This window comes from Alnus glutinosa, chromosome 1, assembly GCF_958979055.1.
Source record: "Alnus glutinosa chromosome 1, dhAlnGlut1.1, whole genome shotgun sequence".
Classification (NCBI taxonomy): domain Eukaryota; kingdom Viridiplantae; phylum Streptophyta; class Magnoliopsida; order Fagales; family Betulaceae; genus Alnus; species Alnus glutinosa.
The window spans coordinates 25,861,562-25,876,636 of NC_084886.1; the positions used below are offsets into that span (position 1 = coordinate 25,861,562).

Sequence of the window (15,075 nt, forward strand, 5' to 3'; positions counted from 1 at the left end):
TTTGATTTCAAATGGGTACTCTTTGTGATTTATCTTTGAGTTGGATTCATTTAATGGTTCTAAGGTTTATGGTTAAGAAACTTGAATGACACCCTAAGCTTAATGTTCTTTGGGTGTTCAAGTGGAAACCAAGAGTGTGAGTTGTTGGATTTGGTTTAGTGAATTCCTTAGCCTTAGTCCCTTTTTACATATTGCATTTCTTCCTCTTTAACTTAGCATTTTTGGTGCATGTTTAACCCTCAAACTCTTGGAACTAGGTTAGAATGAGGTTGATTGAGCAAAACACTAACTTTTGACCATTTCCCTGTGGATTCGACCTCGCACATGCACACACTATATTGCAAATGATTCATGCGCTTGCGAGTACTCTTTTAAACTCACAACAAGTTTTTGGTGCCGTTGCCGAGGAAATCGGTTCAAAAATTGGTTTTTGTTTGATCGATTTTGTTTTTCTACTAGTTAGATAGATTTTTGTTTCATTTTTTCTGTCGTTTAGCTTCTGTTTTGTGTTCTAAGTTTCTCTTTTGTTTCTCCCGGATTTGTTTCTGCAGCTGCTGCAACTTTTTGAGTGCCCTGTAAAGTCGATCGAAAGTCGATCGATCGAACTTAACTTCGATCGATCTATTTTTCTGCACACAGCAGCAGCTCGAAATCAGGTAAGTATTTATTTTCTCTAGTCTATTTTGTTCATATTTTGTTTATTAGTTTTTGATTTGTGCAAAAAAAAGAAAGAAAGAGAATTTCTGTTTCTGTTCCAAGTCCTGCAAAGTTTCAAAGATTCGATTGATCGACTTTCGATCGATCGACCAGTACATCCGATCGATCAACTTCAACACAGGAGGCAGCTCTTGGATAAGTTCAGTAGCAGAAATTTTTGCCAAAACATTTTTTGGTCCATTCTTGTAAGTTTTAATTTTTGCCCTTATTGCTACCTTTGTGTCATTATATGCATTTGTGTTAGTCTTTATTTTTCTTAATTTGTTTGTGCTATTTTTCTTTTAATCTTTTTTTTTTTTTAAAAAAAAAAAACAGAAAACAAATTTTTTTTTTTGCTAGTGTGGGTCTACTTAGCTATCTATGGGCAATGTCAAGGTGAATTCTAGCAAGGAAAGGTCTTAGAATTTAAGTGTGTCTTGTGTGACCCCCCTCACCTACCTGGGAACTAACCTAGATTGTACCTTGGAGAATTTTGTCCCCCATTTGCAATTTCTTTTCTTTATTTCGTTTGCCTTTTTGGAAAAAATAATTGTTTGTATGTTAGTGTATGCTTGGTAGAAGATCTTTGAATCTAGACTTGACATCTTTAGATCCCGAGATTGAAAAAACTCTTAGGAGAAGGCTTAGAAATTCTGTTGAGATGGGAGATAACATGCATACGGGTGAGAATGAGAGGAATCGGGGAGAAAACGTTGATCATACTAGGACACTTAGGGATTTGTTTGCACCCGTTGCAACAAATTCTCCTTCATGTATAGTGTTACCCCCAACCAATGCCACTCACTTTGACCTAAAGCCTCATGTCATCCAAATCCTACCTACATTCCATGGCTTGGACCTCGAAAATCCTTATAGCCATGTGAAGAAATTCAAAGACATCTGGGCCACCTTCAAATTTCAAAATTTTTCTGAAGAGTCTGTGCATCTTAGGCTTTTTCCCTTCTCACTCCATGATAGAGCCAAGGAATGGTTGGATTCAAACATGCCTGGTTCCATCACTTCTTGGGAGAACTTTCTGAACAAGTTCTACTACAAATTCTTCCCCATGTCCAAAGTCAATGAGTGTAGGAAGGAATAAGCTCATTTATTCAAGAAGAAGATGAGAAATTTTCTGAGAGTTGGGAGAGATTTCAAGATATGTTGATTAAGTGCCCTCCACATGGATACAAGAAGTGGAGACTCGTGCAATTTTTCTATCAAGGATTAACTCAATCCAACCGTAGCATGATCGAGTCGATGAACGGAGGCGTATTTATGAGTTTGACGGGAGAGGAGGCGTATAGGACCTTAGATCAGTTATCCGACAATTCCCAACAGTGGGATTTTTCAAGCTGTCGAGATAAAGCTGCTCGCATTCAGAAGAAGAGAGGCATCTATGAGGTGAAAGAAGATGTTGAGTTAAAGATGAAGATAGATGCCCTCACAAAGAAGGTCGAAGCTCTCGTCGTGAGCAAGTTCATCAATGCTGCAAACCCATTCCATGTTGATTGTTGTTCCATCTGTGCTAGTCCCATGCACTTAGCACAGACTTGCCCATCCTTGCCAGCTTTTGTCGAGTCACCAATGGAGCAAGTGAAAGCTTTCAACGACTATAGGAAGCAAGCCAATGGACCCTTTTCCGAGACCTACAATCCAGGGTGGCGAAACCACCCTAATTTCTCATGGAAGCAGAACCAGCCTATGACTCAAGGGGGAGTTCCTCACCAATCCCACACTCAATACCCCCCTGGATTTCATCAGCCGGTTCACTAGCAAAGTCGTCCTACCCAGCCAGCACCATCATACCAAGCCCCTACTCAAGCCCCTGCCTCTTCTTCACAATCCACTCTGGAAGACACTCTCAAGGCATTCATACAGCTTACAGGGCAATGCATCAAAATGATGTGAAGAATGCTACCATGGTGAACACTTAAGCTATTGCCAAGATGGAGACCCAGATTGGGCGAATTGCTAGTCACTTGGGGGAGGGAGAGAAGGGAAAGCTCCCTAGTCAGTCGGTGCCAAATCCAAAGTTGCAGTTCCATGAGGGAAGTTCATCAAATGCAGTGCATGCCGTTGTCACACTTAGGTCAGGGAAACAAGTAGACAACCAAGTGGTTCACCCTAAGGAGAACCCTGCTGCACAAGAAGGACAAGGAAGCATGAGCGTAGAGAAGAGAGATGTCGAGCCATCTACATTAGCTCCGACCATAGAGACTCCTCCTGGTCTTTTATACCTACGTCGCCTTACCCTGACAGACTTCTCGAGCCCAAGAAAGGAAGAAAGTTCGAGGACATTCTGGAGGTATTCAAACAAGTGCAGATCGACATCCCGTTCTTGGATGCCATCCAGCAAGTGCCGTCTTACGCCAAGTTCTTGAAGGACTTGATCACTGTCAAGCGGAAAACCAATGTCCCGAAAAAAGTTTGTTTGACCGAGCAAGTCAGCTCAATCCTCCAATGTAGGCTTCCTATCAAGTACAAGGACCCTGGATGTCTTACTATCTCTTGCACGATAGGAGTCAGCCACATTGAGAAGGCTCTACTTGACCTTGGAGCCAGTGTCAATCTCTTACCCTATTCAGTTTACCTGCAATTAGAATTGAAGCCCACCTCCATGACACTGCAGTTGGCTGACCGGTCAGTTAAGATACCACGGGGAATAGTGGAGGATGTTTTGATTAAGGTGGACAAGTTTTATTTTCCCGTGGATTTTATAGTGCTAGATACTTAACCGGTGCAGAACGTTGGAGTTCAGATATCGGTAATCCTAGGGCGACCATTCTTAGCCACGGCTAACGCCCTGATCAATTGCAAGACAGGGGTAATGAAGATCTCCTTCGGCAATATGACAGTGGAGCTGAACATCTTTGACATCAGCAAGAAGCCGAAGGAATACAATGAGATCGGAAGTGCCTGCTTGATTGAGGAGATCATAGAGGAAGTTATTGAAGAATCAAGGACTGAAGACCCCCTGGAGGCATGCTTTGCTCAGTTCGGAGAGGATCTGGACTTGGATGTATTACTTGAGCAAGCCAATGCCATTTTGGAGTTTGCTCCTCTGGAGAGCAATGAGAAAGAGGAGGCAGTAGTACTTGAGCCTCCAAAGAAGGAACTTAAGCCCCTACCGGACAATCTCAAGTATAAGTTCCTCGGTCCAGCAGAGACTTTGCTTATGATCATAGCTTCAGATTTACTTGCTGCTCAGGAGGAGAAGTTGTTAGACGTCTTGAGAGAGCACAAAGAAGCTATAGGCTGGACCATAGAAGACATTAAGGGAATCAGCCCTTCGGTGGTGATGCACAAGATATATTTGGAGGAAGGCACCAAACCATCGAGGGAGCCACAGAGACGGCTCAACCCATCCATGCAAGAAGTTGTGAGGGGAGAAGTAATCAAGTTATTGGATACAGGGATCATCTATCCAATTTCTGACAGCAAATGGGTGAGCCCTATTCATGTCGTGCCCAAGCGAGCTGGAGTAACGGTCGTGCAGAACAAGGAGGACGAGTTGGTGCCAACTTGAGTCCAGTCCGGATGGAGAGTCTGCATCGACTACTGCAAGTTGAACATTGCCACCAGGAAGGATCACTTTCCTCTTCCTTTCATTGATCAGATGGTGGAGCGATTGGCTAGGCACGAGTACTACTGCTTTTTGGATGGTTATTCCAGATATAACCAGGTCCCCATGGACCCTGAAGACCAAGAGAAGATGACCTTCACTTGTCCGTTTGGGGCGTTCGCCTACCGACGCATGCCTTTTGGGTTATGCAATGCACCCGCTACCTTTCAGCAGTGTATGATCAGCATCTTTTCTGACATGGTGGAGCGTTTTCTTGAGATATTCATGGACGACTTCTCGGTCTTTCGTTCAACTTTTAAGGAGTGTTTGCAACACCTCACTCTAGTCTTAGTGAGGTGCAAAGAGAAGAACCTAGTGCTCAACTGGGAGAAGTGCCATTTTATGGTAAAGCAAGGGATCATACTTGGGCACGTCATCTCTCATCGGGGGATAGAGGTTGACAAGGCAAAGGTGGATCTAATATCCAACCTTCCACCTCCACGAACGATGAAAGAGGTTTGCTCTTTTCTGGGCCATGCAGGATTCTATAGGCGATTCATCCAGGACTTCAACAAAATCGTCCGGCCCTTGTGCAAGTTGTTGGTAAAGGAGGCCCCATTTATTTTTGATGAGGACTGCAAGAAGGTATTTGGGGCCTTGAAGAAGATTTTGACGTTCACACCTATCATTCGGCCCCCCAGCTAGGGCACACCTTTTGAAATCATGTGTGATGCATCAGACTACGCGGTTGGAGCTGTTTTGGGGCAGCGCATTGATAAACTCCCCCATGTCATCTATTATGCGAGTCGGACTCTGAACGACGCCCAGCTGAATTATTCGACCACTGAGAATGAGTTGCTGGCAGTCGTTTTTGCTTTGGATAAGTTTCGATCCTACTTGTTGGGATCGAAAGTCATCATCTACTCGGATCACGCGGCATTAAAGTATCTTTTCTCCAAAAAGGATGCTAAGTCTCGCCTCATTCAGTGGATTTTGCTTTTACAAGAGTTCGACATTGAGATTCGGGACAAGAAAGGTTCCGAAAATGTGGTGGTCGACCATCTCTCGAGGATTATTGTAGATTTTACTGAGGAGGCCACCCCCATCTCTGAGACCTTCTCTGATGAGCAATTGATGCATATTGCTCATACTAACTCACCGTGGTTTGCTGACATAGTAAACTATCTTGTCACCGGTCAAATGTCTTTGCATTGGGGGCGGCAAGATAAGTCCAAATTCATGGCCATGGTGAAGAATTTCTTCTAGGACGATCCTTATCTGTTCAAGTATTGTCCCGATCAGATCATTAGGAGATGTGTCCCCGAGCCCGACCAATCTAGTGTCATCTCCTTTTGTCACGATCATGCTTGTGGCGGCCACTTCAGCGCAAAGAAGACTGCTGCAAAGATTTTATAGTGCGGATTTTATTGGCCGACCATCTTTCAAGACGCTCACACTTATTGTGTCTCATGCGAGCGCTGTCAGAAGCTAGGGAGTATCTCATGCCGAAATATGATGCCCCTCAACCCCATTCTTATTGTCGAGATCTTTGATGTGTGGGGCATCGATTTCATGGGACCTTTCCCACTCTCCTTCGGCTATCTATACATTCTGGTTGCATGGGACTACGTGTCCAAATGGGTGGAGGCGGTTGCCTGCAAGACCAATGACCACAGAGTTGTGGTTCAATTTTTAAGAGACACTATATTTGCTCGTTTTGGTACTCCTCGAGCAATTATTAGTGATGGTGGAAAACATTTCTGCAACCGGGTCTTCGAGCAGCTGATGAAGAAGTATTGCATCACGCACAAGGTTGCCACTCCCTATCACCCTCAGACGAGCTGTCAAGTGGAGGTTTCAAACAGAGAGATCAAGCGGATTTTGGAGAAGACGATGAACCCGTCAAGGAAAGATTGGTCTCTTCGTTTGAACGATGCATTATGGGCGTACCGGACAGCATTCAAGACGCCGATTGGCATGTCACCCTACCGTATTGTATACGGAAAAGCATGTCATCTGCTAGTGGAGTTGGAGCACAGAGCCTACTGGGCCATTAAGCAGCTGAATTTCGATCTCACAAAGGCTGGCTCACTGAGGAAGCTTCAACTCAACGAATTGGAAAAGCTGAGGAACAATGCTTATGATTGTGCTAGGTTGTACAAAGCACGGATGAAGAAGGTTCATGACCAGAACATATTGAGACGATCTTTTGAACCTGGTCAAAAAGTCCTTCTTTACAATTCACGTCTGCATCTGTTTCCAGGGAAGCTCCGATCTCGATGGACATGCACATTCATTGTTCGTTCAGTATTTTCTTACGGGACCATTGAGATTGAGGACCCAAAGAATGGCAGTACTTTCAAGGTGAACGGGCAAAGACTGAAGCCATTTTTGGAGTTACCGAGCCTGGAGATTGAGACGACCCTTTTGGAGGATCCGAGTTACTCGGAATAATTGTCGTCAGGATGGAAAGTCTGGCTGAAGACTGAAAACTTAGCGCTTGTGGGAGGCAACCCTCATTATTTTTCCTTATCATTTGATCTTATTTCTTTTTGTTTTAGTTGTGATTTTCAGGACAATGTCTGCCGTTCAAGTTTGGGGGGAATGTTCTCTTGCAGTGTGCCCAGCTTGCATCATCCACTTCGGTATTGTATCTCTCGCCACATTGGGGACAATGTGTCATTTTAGTTTGGGGGTGAGATAGACATGTCTGTTTGTTATCATTTATTGTTTTTGTTGATATTTTGTGTTTATTCACAAAAAAAAAAAATTATTGTTAGTTGAGCATGGTTACACTTTACTATGGTTTGCATATCCTTGGTTTGTCTAACATGTTGAATTTTGCATGTCATTAAAATCTTAAATCTTTTGACTCATCTGTTGGATTATAGAGACCTGACATGTTTAAATCATTTATCACAAGCACGGTAGCATAGGATCTGTGAGGCATGAAATTTGATTTGAGAATATGTGTCTTGAGACTTGTAGGATGACTTGTCGATAAAACCTTGGCTTATTATTAAAAAAAAAAAAAAAAAAAAAAAAATTGGCTTAGAACAGTATCACCAATTTGAGTTTTTATTGAGTAACCAGACCCCTTGCCTCACTAAGCATTGGGTGTTCGCGTAAAATGATGAGAATTTCAGGTTTGATTGTTTGTTTGGCTAGTTTGATTTCGTAGCCTTTTTGACTTGAGCAAGTAAGCCCCTAGGGATGTTTTACATCTAGTGCCCTAAAACCACCTGGTTTGGGAGTTACTGGCCCAACACTCGTTACATGAGTCAATTAGAAAGCGTAAGGGAGTCAAGCATTGCACAGCCGACACAAAAATAATGAATAAAAGTAATTGCCCACTTAAGCCTTGGTTATATTCATCTGATGGAACTCCTATGAGTTTTTGGATACACATGCTTTGAGAAAAATTGAAACCTCATGATTCTATGTTATTAACACCTTACACTTTTGAACATGTGCTGTCTCAATTTTCCATCTATGAGTCGATCGATTTTTGATAACATGATGATGTGATATTCATTTTGTTAAACAGGCTCATGATGTGTGAACCAGGTGTTAGAATGTGGATTTTTGCTCAATTGATAATACAATATTTCAATGTTTGTGGGTATCATTTCTGGCAAACCCTCACGAGACTTCACTCGTCCACTAGGGAGTCCTAGGGGTTTAAAAGGCTTGTTGCAAATGCTAAATGCAATCGTTTCTCCCATGAAAGATGATTTATGTTTCATGCTGTAATTTTGTTTTTCATTTTGTTTTGCTAAGGGACTAGCAAAATGTAAGTTTGGGGGTATTTGATGAGTGCCAAATATTGTGTATTTGGACCCCTTGATTTGCATTAGTTAGACCTTTGGCCTTGTTATTTTCTGATGTTTTGGTTAGTTTTTGTGTTTTGTAGGTCAATAAGAGAGGAATGACAAATTTCATGAGGAAATGCTTGGAAATTCGGAAGTCCTAAAGAGTCGATCGATCGAATTTTCCCAGAACTGAGTGTTGCAGAAGCGCGCCAGAACGCCCAATCAGGAGCTTCTCCACGACAAAAAGCAGTTCTCCCTCTGATTTTCGCAGCAGAACACGCTGGTTTCGTGACCTTGGTTGTCTCTAGCAAGAGAGGAACCCTAGAGGGGGTTAGAGAAGTCATTTTACATGGGTTTCTAGCCCTAAGTTCCTTCTATAAAGCCATAGCCATGCCTCCTTGTTGGAGAGAGTTCTGAGAGCAGTAGATAGGTTTAATTTCGTGCATTTTGTAGTTTATTTCAGTAGCTCTTTTCTTTAGACATTTGTCTTTGTAAAGCTTTTCTTCAATTTTCATGTTTGTTCTTCAAGTCTTTGTGGTGTTCTTAGTCATGGGAGGCTAGAACTCTCAACTAAGGTTGAGGATGAAATCTCTCCATTGATGACACTCACACTCTTGTAGTCCTATTTGCACATTTAATGCTATATCATTATGTTACTCAAGTTCCATTCATTTAATGCTTTATCTTTTGCAATGAATGTGGTTGGTGGTAGAAATATGACATTTAATGTGTTTCAACCGATGGATACATTGTTTTATCGATTTGAAAGATGATATCCATTGTGATTTATTCTTTGAATGGAAATAATGGATGATTTGATTTCAAATGGGTACTCTTTGTGATTTATCTTTGAGTTGGATTCATTTAATGGTTCTAAGGTTTATGGTTAAGAAACTTGAATGACACCCTAAGCTTAATGTTCTTCGGGTGTTCAAGTGGAAAGCAAGAGTGTGAGTTGTTAGATTTGGTTTGGTGAATTCCTTAGCCTTAGTCCCTTTTTACATATTGCATTTCTTCCTCTTTAACTTAGCATTTTTGGTGCATGTTTAACCCTCAAACTCTTGGAACTAGGTTAAAATGAGGTTGATTGAGCAAAATACTAACTTTTGACCATTTTCCTGTGGATTCGACCTCGTACTTGCACACACTATATTGCAAACGATTTGTGCGCTTGCGAGTACTCTTTTAAACTCACAACACACATCATACTTTGCGCCCAAGTCAAGGACCATCTGCTGTACCTTCCTTTCTGCCTCCACTGGTCGAGGTGGAGGCTGGTTTTCGGGCAGAACTTTGTTATCGTTCCGGGGCTCGGCTCATTCTCCCGATCCCTCTTGGTGATCGCTTGGAGCTGTTTGGCGACCTTCATTCTGACTATTCTCTCCTCCTTCCAGTTGTTGCGATGGTGCAAGCGTTCGAGCAGCTTGCAACAATGCATTTTGGGCAAATAAATCCTCCACATTGTTCTATGCTTGAGCCAATTGTTGGTTCAGATTGGCTATTCTGGCCTCAGGGCCAATGGACTCTGCTTCTTCATCGGTGTTGTTCTGACCTGGATTAGTACGCAACATTGTCACCATTATGGATTTTTTTTTAAAGGAACAATGTCAGGTTCCCATAGACGACGCCAAACTGTTGGTACAGTTTTCGGTATGGTGACGTGTCGCTTGGTAATTTGTCATTTTCTTCCTGAGTGCACTTTTCCTCAAACCTGCAAAAACAACAAACAACTAGTCGGGGTGCCGACTACACCATTCTGATGCCTAAGTCAGTTCCAACTCGTGACTTTCTATGGAGAGTCCAAAATCTCAGAGCTTAGAGAATATATATATAAATATCTGGTGTAGCAGGTTTAAGTCCTGGATCGAGTAGGTTTCAACCTTATTCCCATAAAGTTTGAATCGGGTGTAAGTTGGATAGTATTCTACATCTTTAGATTGATTCCATGCTGATAAGTATCTTATCCCATTATTCTTGGGATAAGGGTCAATCTCGAGAATCTTGGGATTGGAGTCTTATTAGGAATTTTTGCGGAATCTTCCATGAATCTTGGATATAGAGTTCTAACTGCATTCAAACACTTGTTGAATCTGAGGAGATAACTCTGAGGCGATTATATCATACTTCGACCAATTCTCCAAGGTGGAAATATCCGAGCCGTGTTCGCTCCATCCAAACTAGGAGATCTCGGTATATTCCGCACCCTGTGGAATCTTTAGGTCTTAAGTGCTCCATCTACCAAGATATGTCATAGTCCAAGGTGATCAGGCACCGAAATGATTTCTTCATATAAGGTTGTGACAAACATCCGAGGTGTTCTAACCGAGGTGAACGAGCCGGGTTGGACTTGTGGGTTGAACCTCCGACTTGCCATGGGGTCCACGTGGCTTCGGAGCTGATTATTTCCCCTATATATATATTGATCCGAGCAGGGGCAGCTGTGCCATCTAACATATATGCACTTTCCCTCCTCCAATTGTTTACCTTGTGGTTAATTGCTTAATTAATATTACAATATTTTTCTAACAATTAATGCCATTCCACAGACCTGTTCAAAGCATATCATATAAATTAAAGTAATAATATATATATAACAAAAATAATTTTCCAGTTCATCATTCAGCCCTCTTGATTCTTAAGATTGCCCTTGACCTGTTATATATATGGTTTGACCACAAGGAAGAAGGTTTTGAATGATAAAGATTTCTCCAAATATTCTCTTTCTGCAGTGGATTAAATTATGAGAAATAGTCATATCCACCTACATGCATGCTTTATTATTGTTTGGGATGCTAATTCTCCTTAATACCTACCAGCTCTTCCTTCTCATTGTCTTAAAATCAATTTTGATGTGACAATTACCACTAATTAATTTTCTATGGTGACAGCTGTTCGTAGAGACTCCAACGCACCACTACAAGAATTTTGGCGACGGCAATTTTTAGTCACTTATCAGTTACAACATCTTCTAGTTGTCATTGGTAATTAATGTTAAAAATTTTGATATTACCTATGACTACACCGTTGTTGTTGATACACTAGTGGGAATATTTTTTTTCCGTGCTTAGGGGTTGCAGGATACTAGCCAAGACTCATGATGCTCTCCTGTATGATCAGAACATGTGCGTTCTAATCAAAGAAGTGCATATATTGCTGCCCGTCCAGGGGATGATATATGTACGTTGGAGGTGGGAGCTTTATTTATACATTCTCTTTCCTCTACCCTTGGACAATAGCACAGGAGTCCTAGTTGAGTCGTCTGTCCCATGGCATGATCATTGATCACTTATAAAAACAAAGTGGGAGCATCATATTCAACACTGTTTTCCATCTTTCCTATTTCATCCTTGTATTATTTGCCTCTCACAGACAACGACGCTCATATCCTAGAGGTGGATTTACATTTTTCTTGCTCCATCCTTTTCTTCTTTCCCTTTTTTTATGGAAAAAAAGTGAAGGAGAAATTTGAAATTATGGTCGATGTCAATACATATATACACCACCACCATTGATGGTGAGAGATTATGAAACGATCGAGCGAGTCTTGTTTAAGAACCTTATTAGGATTCTGGCCGGTATCAGTTCCTGTCACTCCTTGTATACTTATGCGCAGTTTGTGGGAGTAGTCGATTTCAAACGGTTGGCATAGTTTTGTCTGCTTAGAATCCAGGGTAAAATTCATCGGTAATAATATAATGAACACTCATGTGCTTCTTCGGCCCTCTTACAATTGACGTGCCTTTTAAAATTATTATTCAATATTTAATAGATTGTTATTGAATTTTGATCTAATAATGATTTTAAAAGTCACATCAATTTTAGAAGGACTCAAAGAGGACATAGATACTCCTTATAGTATTACCCTTGTCCATACCATAAAGGGTTGTGGCCAAATATGATGTTATAATTGGAGTTAGAAGGTGCTGCACGAGGGTTCTGATTGAGTATAGTTAAAGTAATACTCATTATTCTGTTGAACTGGAAATGGTATTTGGTATTGACCAGACCACCATTATTTTTTTTTTTTTTTTATCAGCAGACAGAAAAAGTAGGACGAAAGAAAAAGGACAGAGCCTATCTTGTATACTTCCTTGGCGTTAGGCAAAATAGCTCGAGTCCTTTTTGGCGTGTGCTGAGAGAGTTGCGCTATAGTGCTAATTGTCCTCAAATGTTTTAGGTGAAGTTTCTGCAATTTATTATTTGTAATTAGTTACTTGTGGTTCAAAGGTCTCTAAAATATGCTAAAAAATAATTTATGCTCTACAGTCAAAATATATCTCTTAACATAACAGATTCCGTTAATTTGACATGTCAGAGTCAATAAAATTGTAACATGTCATAATTAAATCAGTATTACACTAACGGAATCTATTATTACAATTATTTTTATAATTAATGAATATTATCACGTCAGTTAAAAAAAATAAAAAAAATAGGATGAGATGAAAGCGATATATTTATCATTACTATTAAAAAAAAACTTAAATTTAGGAGGGTGTTTGGCAAGCTTTTGTTTTTGTGGAATTTTTATTTGAATAGTAGTTAGGTGTGATTGATGTGATATAAAGTATGAAAGGGTTTGAAATTGTTTTATAGAAAAATGAAAAAAATTTGTTTTGTAGTGAATTTTTTTCTTGAATGATAATAAAAAGTAGATTTACCCTTGAAAACTAGCTTTGCAAGGAAATGGTACCCATAAGCTTTATACATACAAGGTCAATATTACACTTAAATCATGTAGAACACTTGAGATCATAGCAAAATAACAATCAATAACAATGGCAAAGATGTTTTGCTTATTACCTATAAATCCAAACTCGAAGTCCATTAGCCATGAGCTCCCGCACGCAGAAGGGGAATGACAGTTAATGGGCTATCTTTCTATTTTTTGATGAAACTACTGCATATGTGCCAGTCATGTGTAAGTTTGGTTACATTGGCATGAAGAGCTTCTTGAACACCAGGCCGATTCAAATAGGCATACACATAATCAAAGCTACACGGATCAAATTCTAGTACCTTCAACACAAAAATAATACAACATTTTATCTTGTTTTCTCTGGAGCATAACCATCATTTAATGATATAAAAGAGGAGAATTTACTTAATATTACCAAAAATAAATTATTTGGAACTTTTGAGGCCTAAGAATATAACCCATCAAATCCTATTTTAGACTCAATACATCATAATTAACTAGAGCATATATGCAATATTGCATTTTTTTTTTCTTTATAATTAGATTTTATAAACCAGCTGAATTTTGTATATTTTCTTTAAGTGAACCTTTTCTTTACCTCCTATATATATACCTATGGTGTTTACTTTTTTTTTCTCAAACACATCTTTATTACTAAAAAGAAAACAAAATTGGCACTTACAGAAGCTTCAAGGTGCTGGACTGTGTCGCCTTTAGGGAAGCAAATGGGAGCATAGATGTTATACAGATCAAGACCGTTGGCAATATCCTCTTCGACTGCATCTATGGCTGCAGTGCACTCAGGGGACTGCCTGGAGGCATTGGGTGAGAAACCACAGTATTTTTGTATTTGAGACGCCTCTAGATCCGAAGCGAAAACATGGCTCGCAAGGTGATCATATGTTCCTTTTATATCAGTTTCATCATTAATTACTGCATTTCCAATCTGCATAAAATACAATAATCCAATATGATGCATATATTAAAATATATATACCCAATCTATGTGAAATATAATTATGATACAATATTACATAAAAAAAAAAAAAGTGAGAGAGAACAATTACTTATTAAGCCGTTAATCAATACTTGGAGAACATCCGTTTTAGTTTTATCAACATAGTTTAATACTAATTGACTTACAATTTAATCTTGATAGACGGGTGTGCAACCCAATTCGAACTCCCTAATTGTATGAGACACCGATTGAGACCGTGCATCCACACTGACACAATTTGAGAGCAAAAACTTCAAAATTCCATTCAGTTTCTTTCCCCTTCTAATACTAATGGAGTTAAGTAAGATTTTAATAAATGCACCTCCACGCATCATAATCAGGGCCCAATACCATGGTCACTATTTACAATTTTACTAGATAATCATGACAAATTAAGGAATTAAACCAAATAATATATGATGGATCGAGCTAGCTGAAAGTCTAAAACAAAATAAGGAATTAAACTAGACAAACTACCAACAATTATGCTAGTTTGAGTGTGTGAGGGAGACTGAAAGAGACGTACAATGATGTCCTTAAAGTTGATGATTGTCTTGTTAGCCTTCTTGTTAATTATGATAGAGAATAGTTTGTGCAAGCTGAGGAACATGCTGCCCAACATAGTCTCTCCCAAAATGTAAGATATCCGGTTATCATAGTCCGTTGAAAATCTCTCAAGCCAATTTATCAAAAATACACAATTATCTGTTGTAGTGCTTCTATCTCCCGTGTTATCATAGCCTACTATTGTATTTGAGTAGGAAAATCCAACCCCAGCAGGCGACTCAAGGAACAAAACGTTTGCAACTGAAGATAAAATTTCAAAAAAAAAAAAATAGAATTGAAACTTCACTTGTATCAAGAGAGAGAGAATAATATATATATATATATATATATATATATATATATATATATATTCTAATCTCTTTATGTTTACTGAAAAATTAATAAAACAAATTAATGTTATTGGATAAACTTACCATGATTCCAAGCAAAATCATCTGTGTGTAGTCTTTTGCTATCGTTGTGCACGCGAAATGGTCAGCTCTTGCATTAATTGCTCCATAACCAAGAGACGAAAAACCTGGCTCCTATAGATATTAGGCAACATTAATCATCAAATTAGAGTTTTATGTAGATCATATACGGATGTAGATATATGACATTTCTCCCATGTTATGAGTTTTTTTTTTTTTGTTGATAAATCCATGTTATGAGTTTTATGTTAAAATCTGTGTTACATAATTCAAATGTGTATTTTCAATTTAATAAAAGGTACTCAAGTAATTCTTGTTGACAATTTATTTGA

At 39.5% G+C, this 15,075-nt stretch overlaps 1 pseudogene; it reads right to left on the reverse strand.

The window, feature by feature from the left end:
- Positions 1-15,075, reverse strand: part of LOC133858349 (serine carboxypeptidase-like 40) — a 53,205-nt pseudogene that overhangs the window by 19,078 nt on the left and 19,052 nt on the right.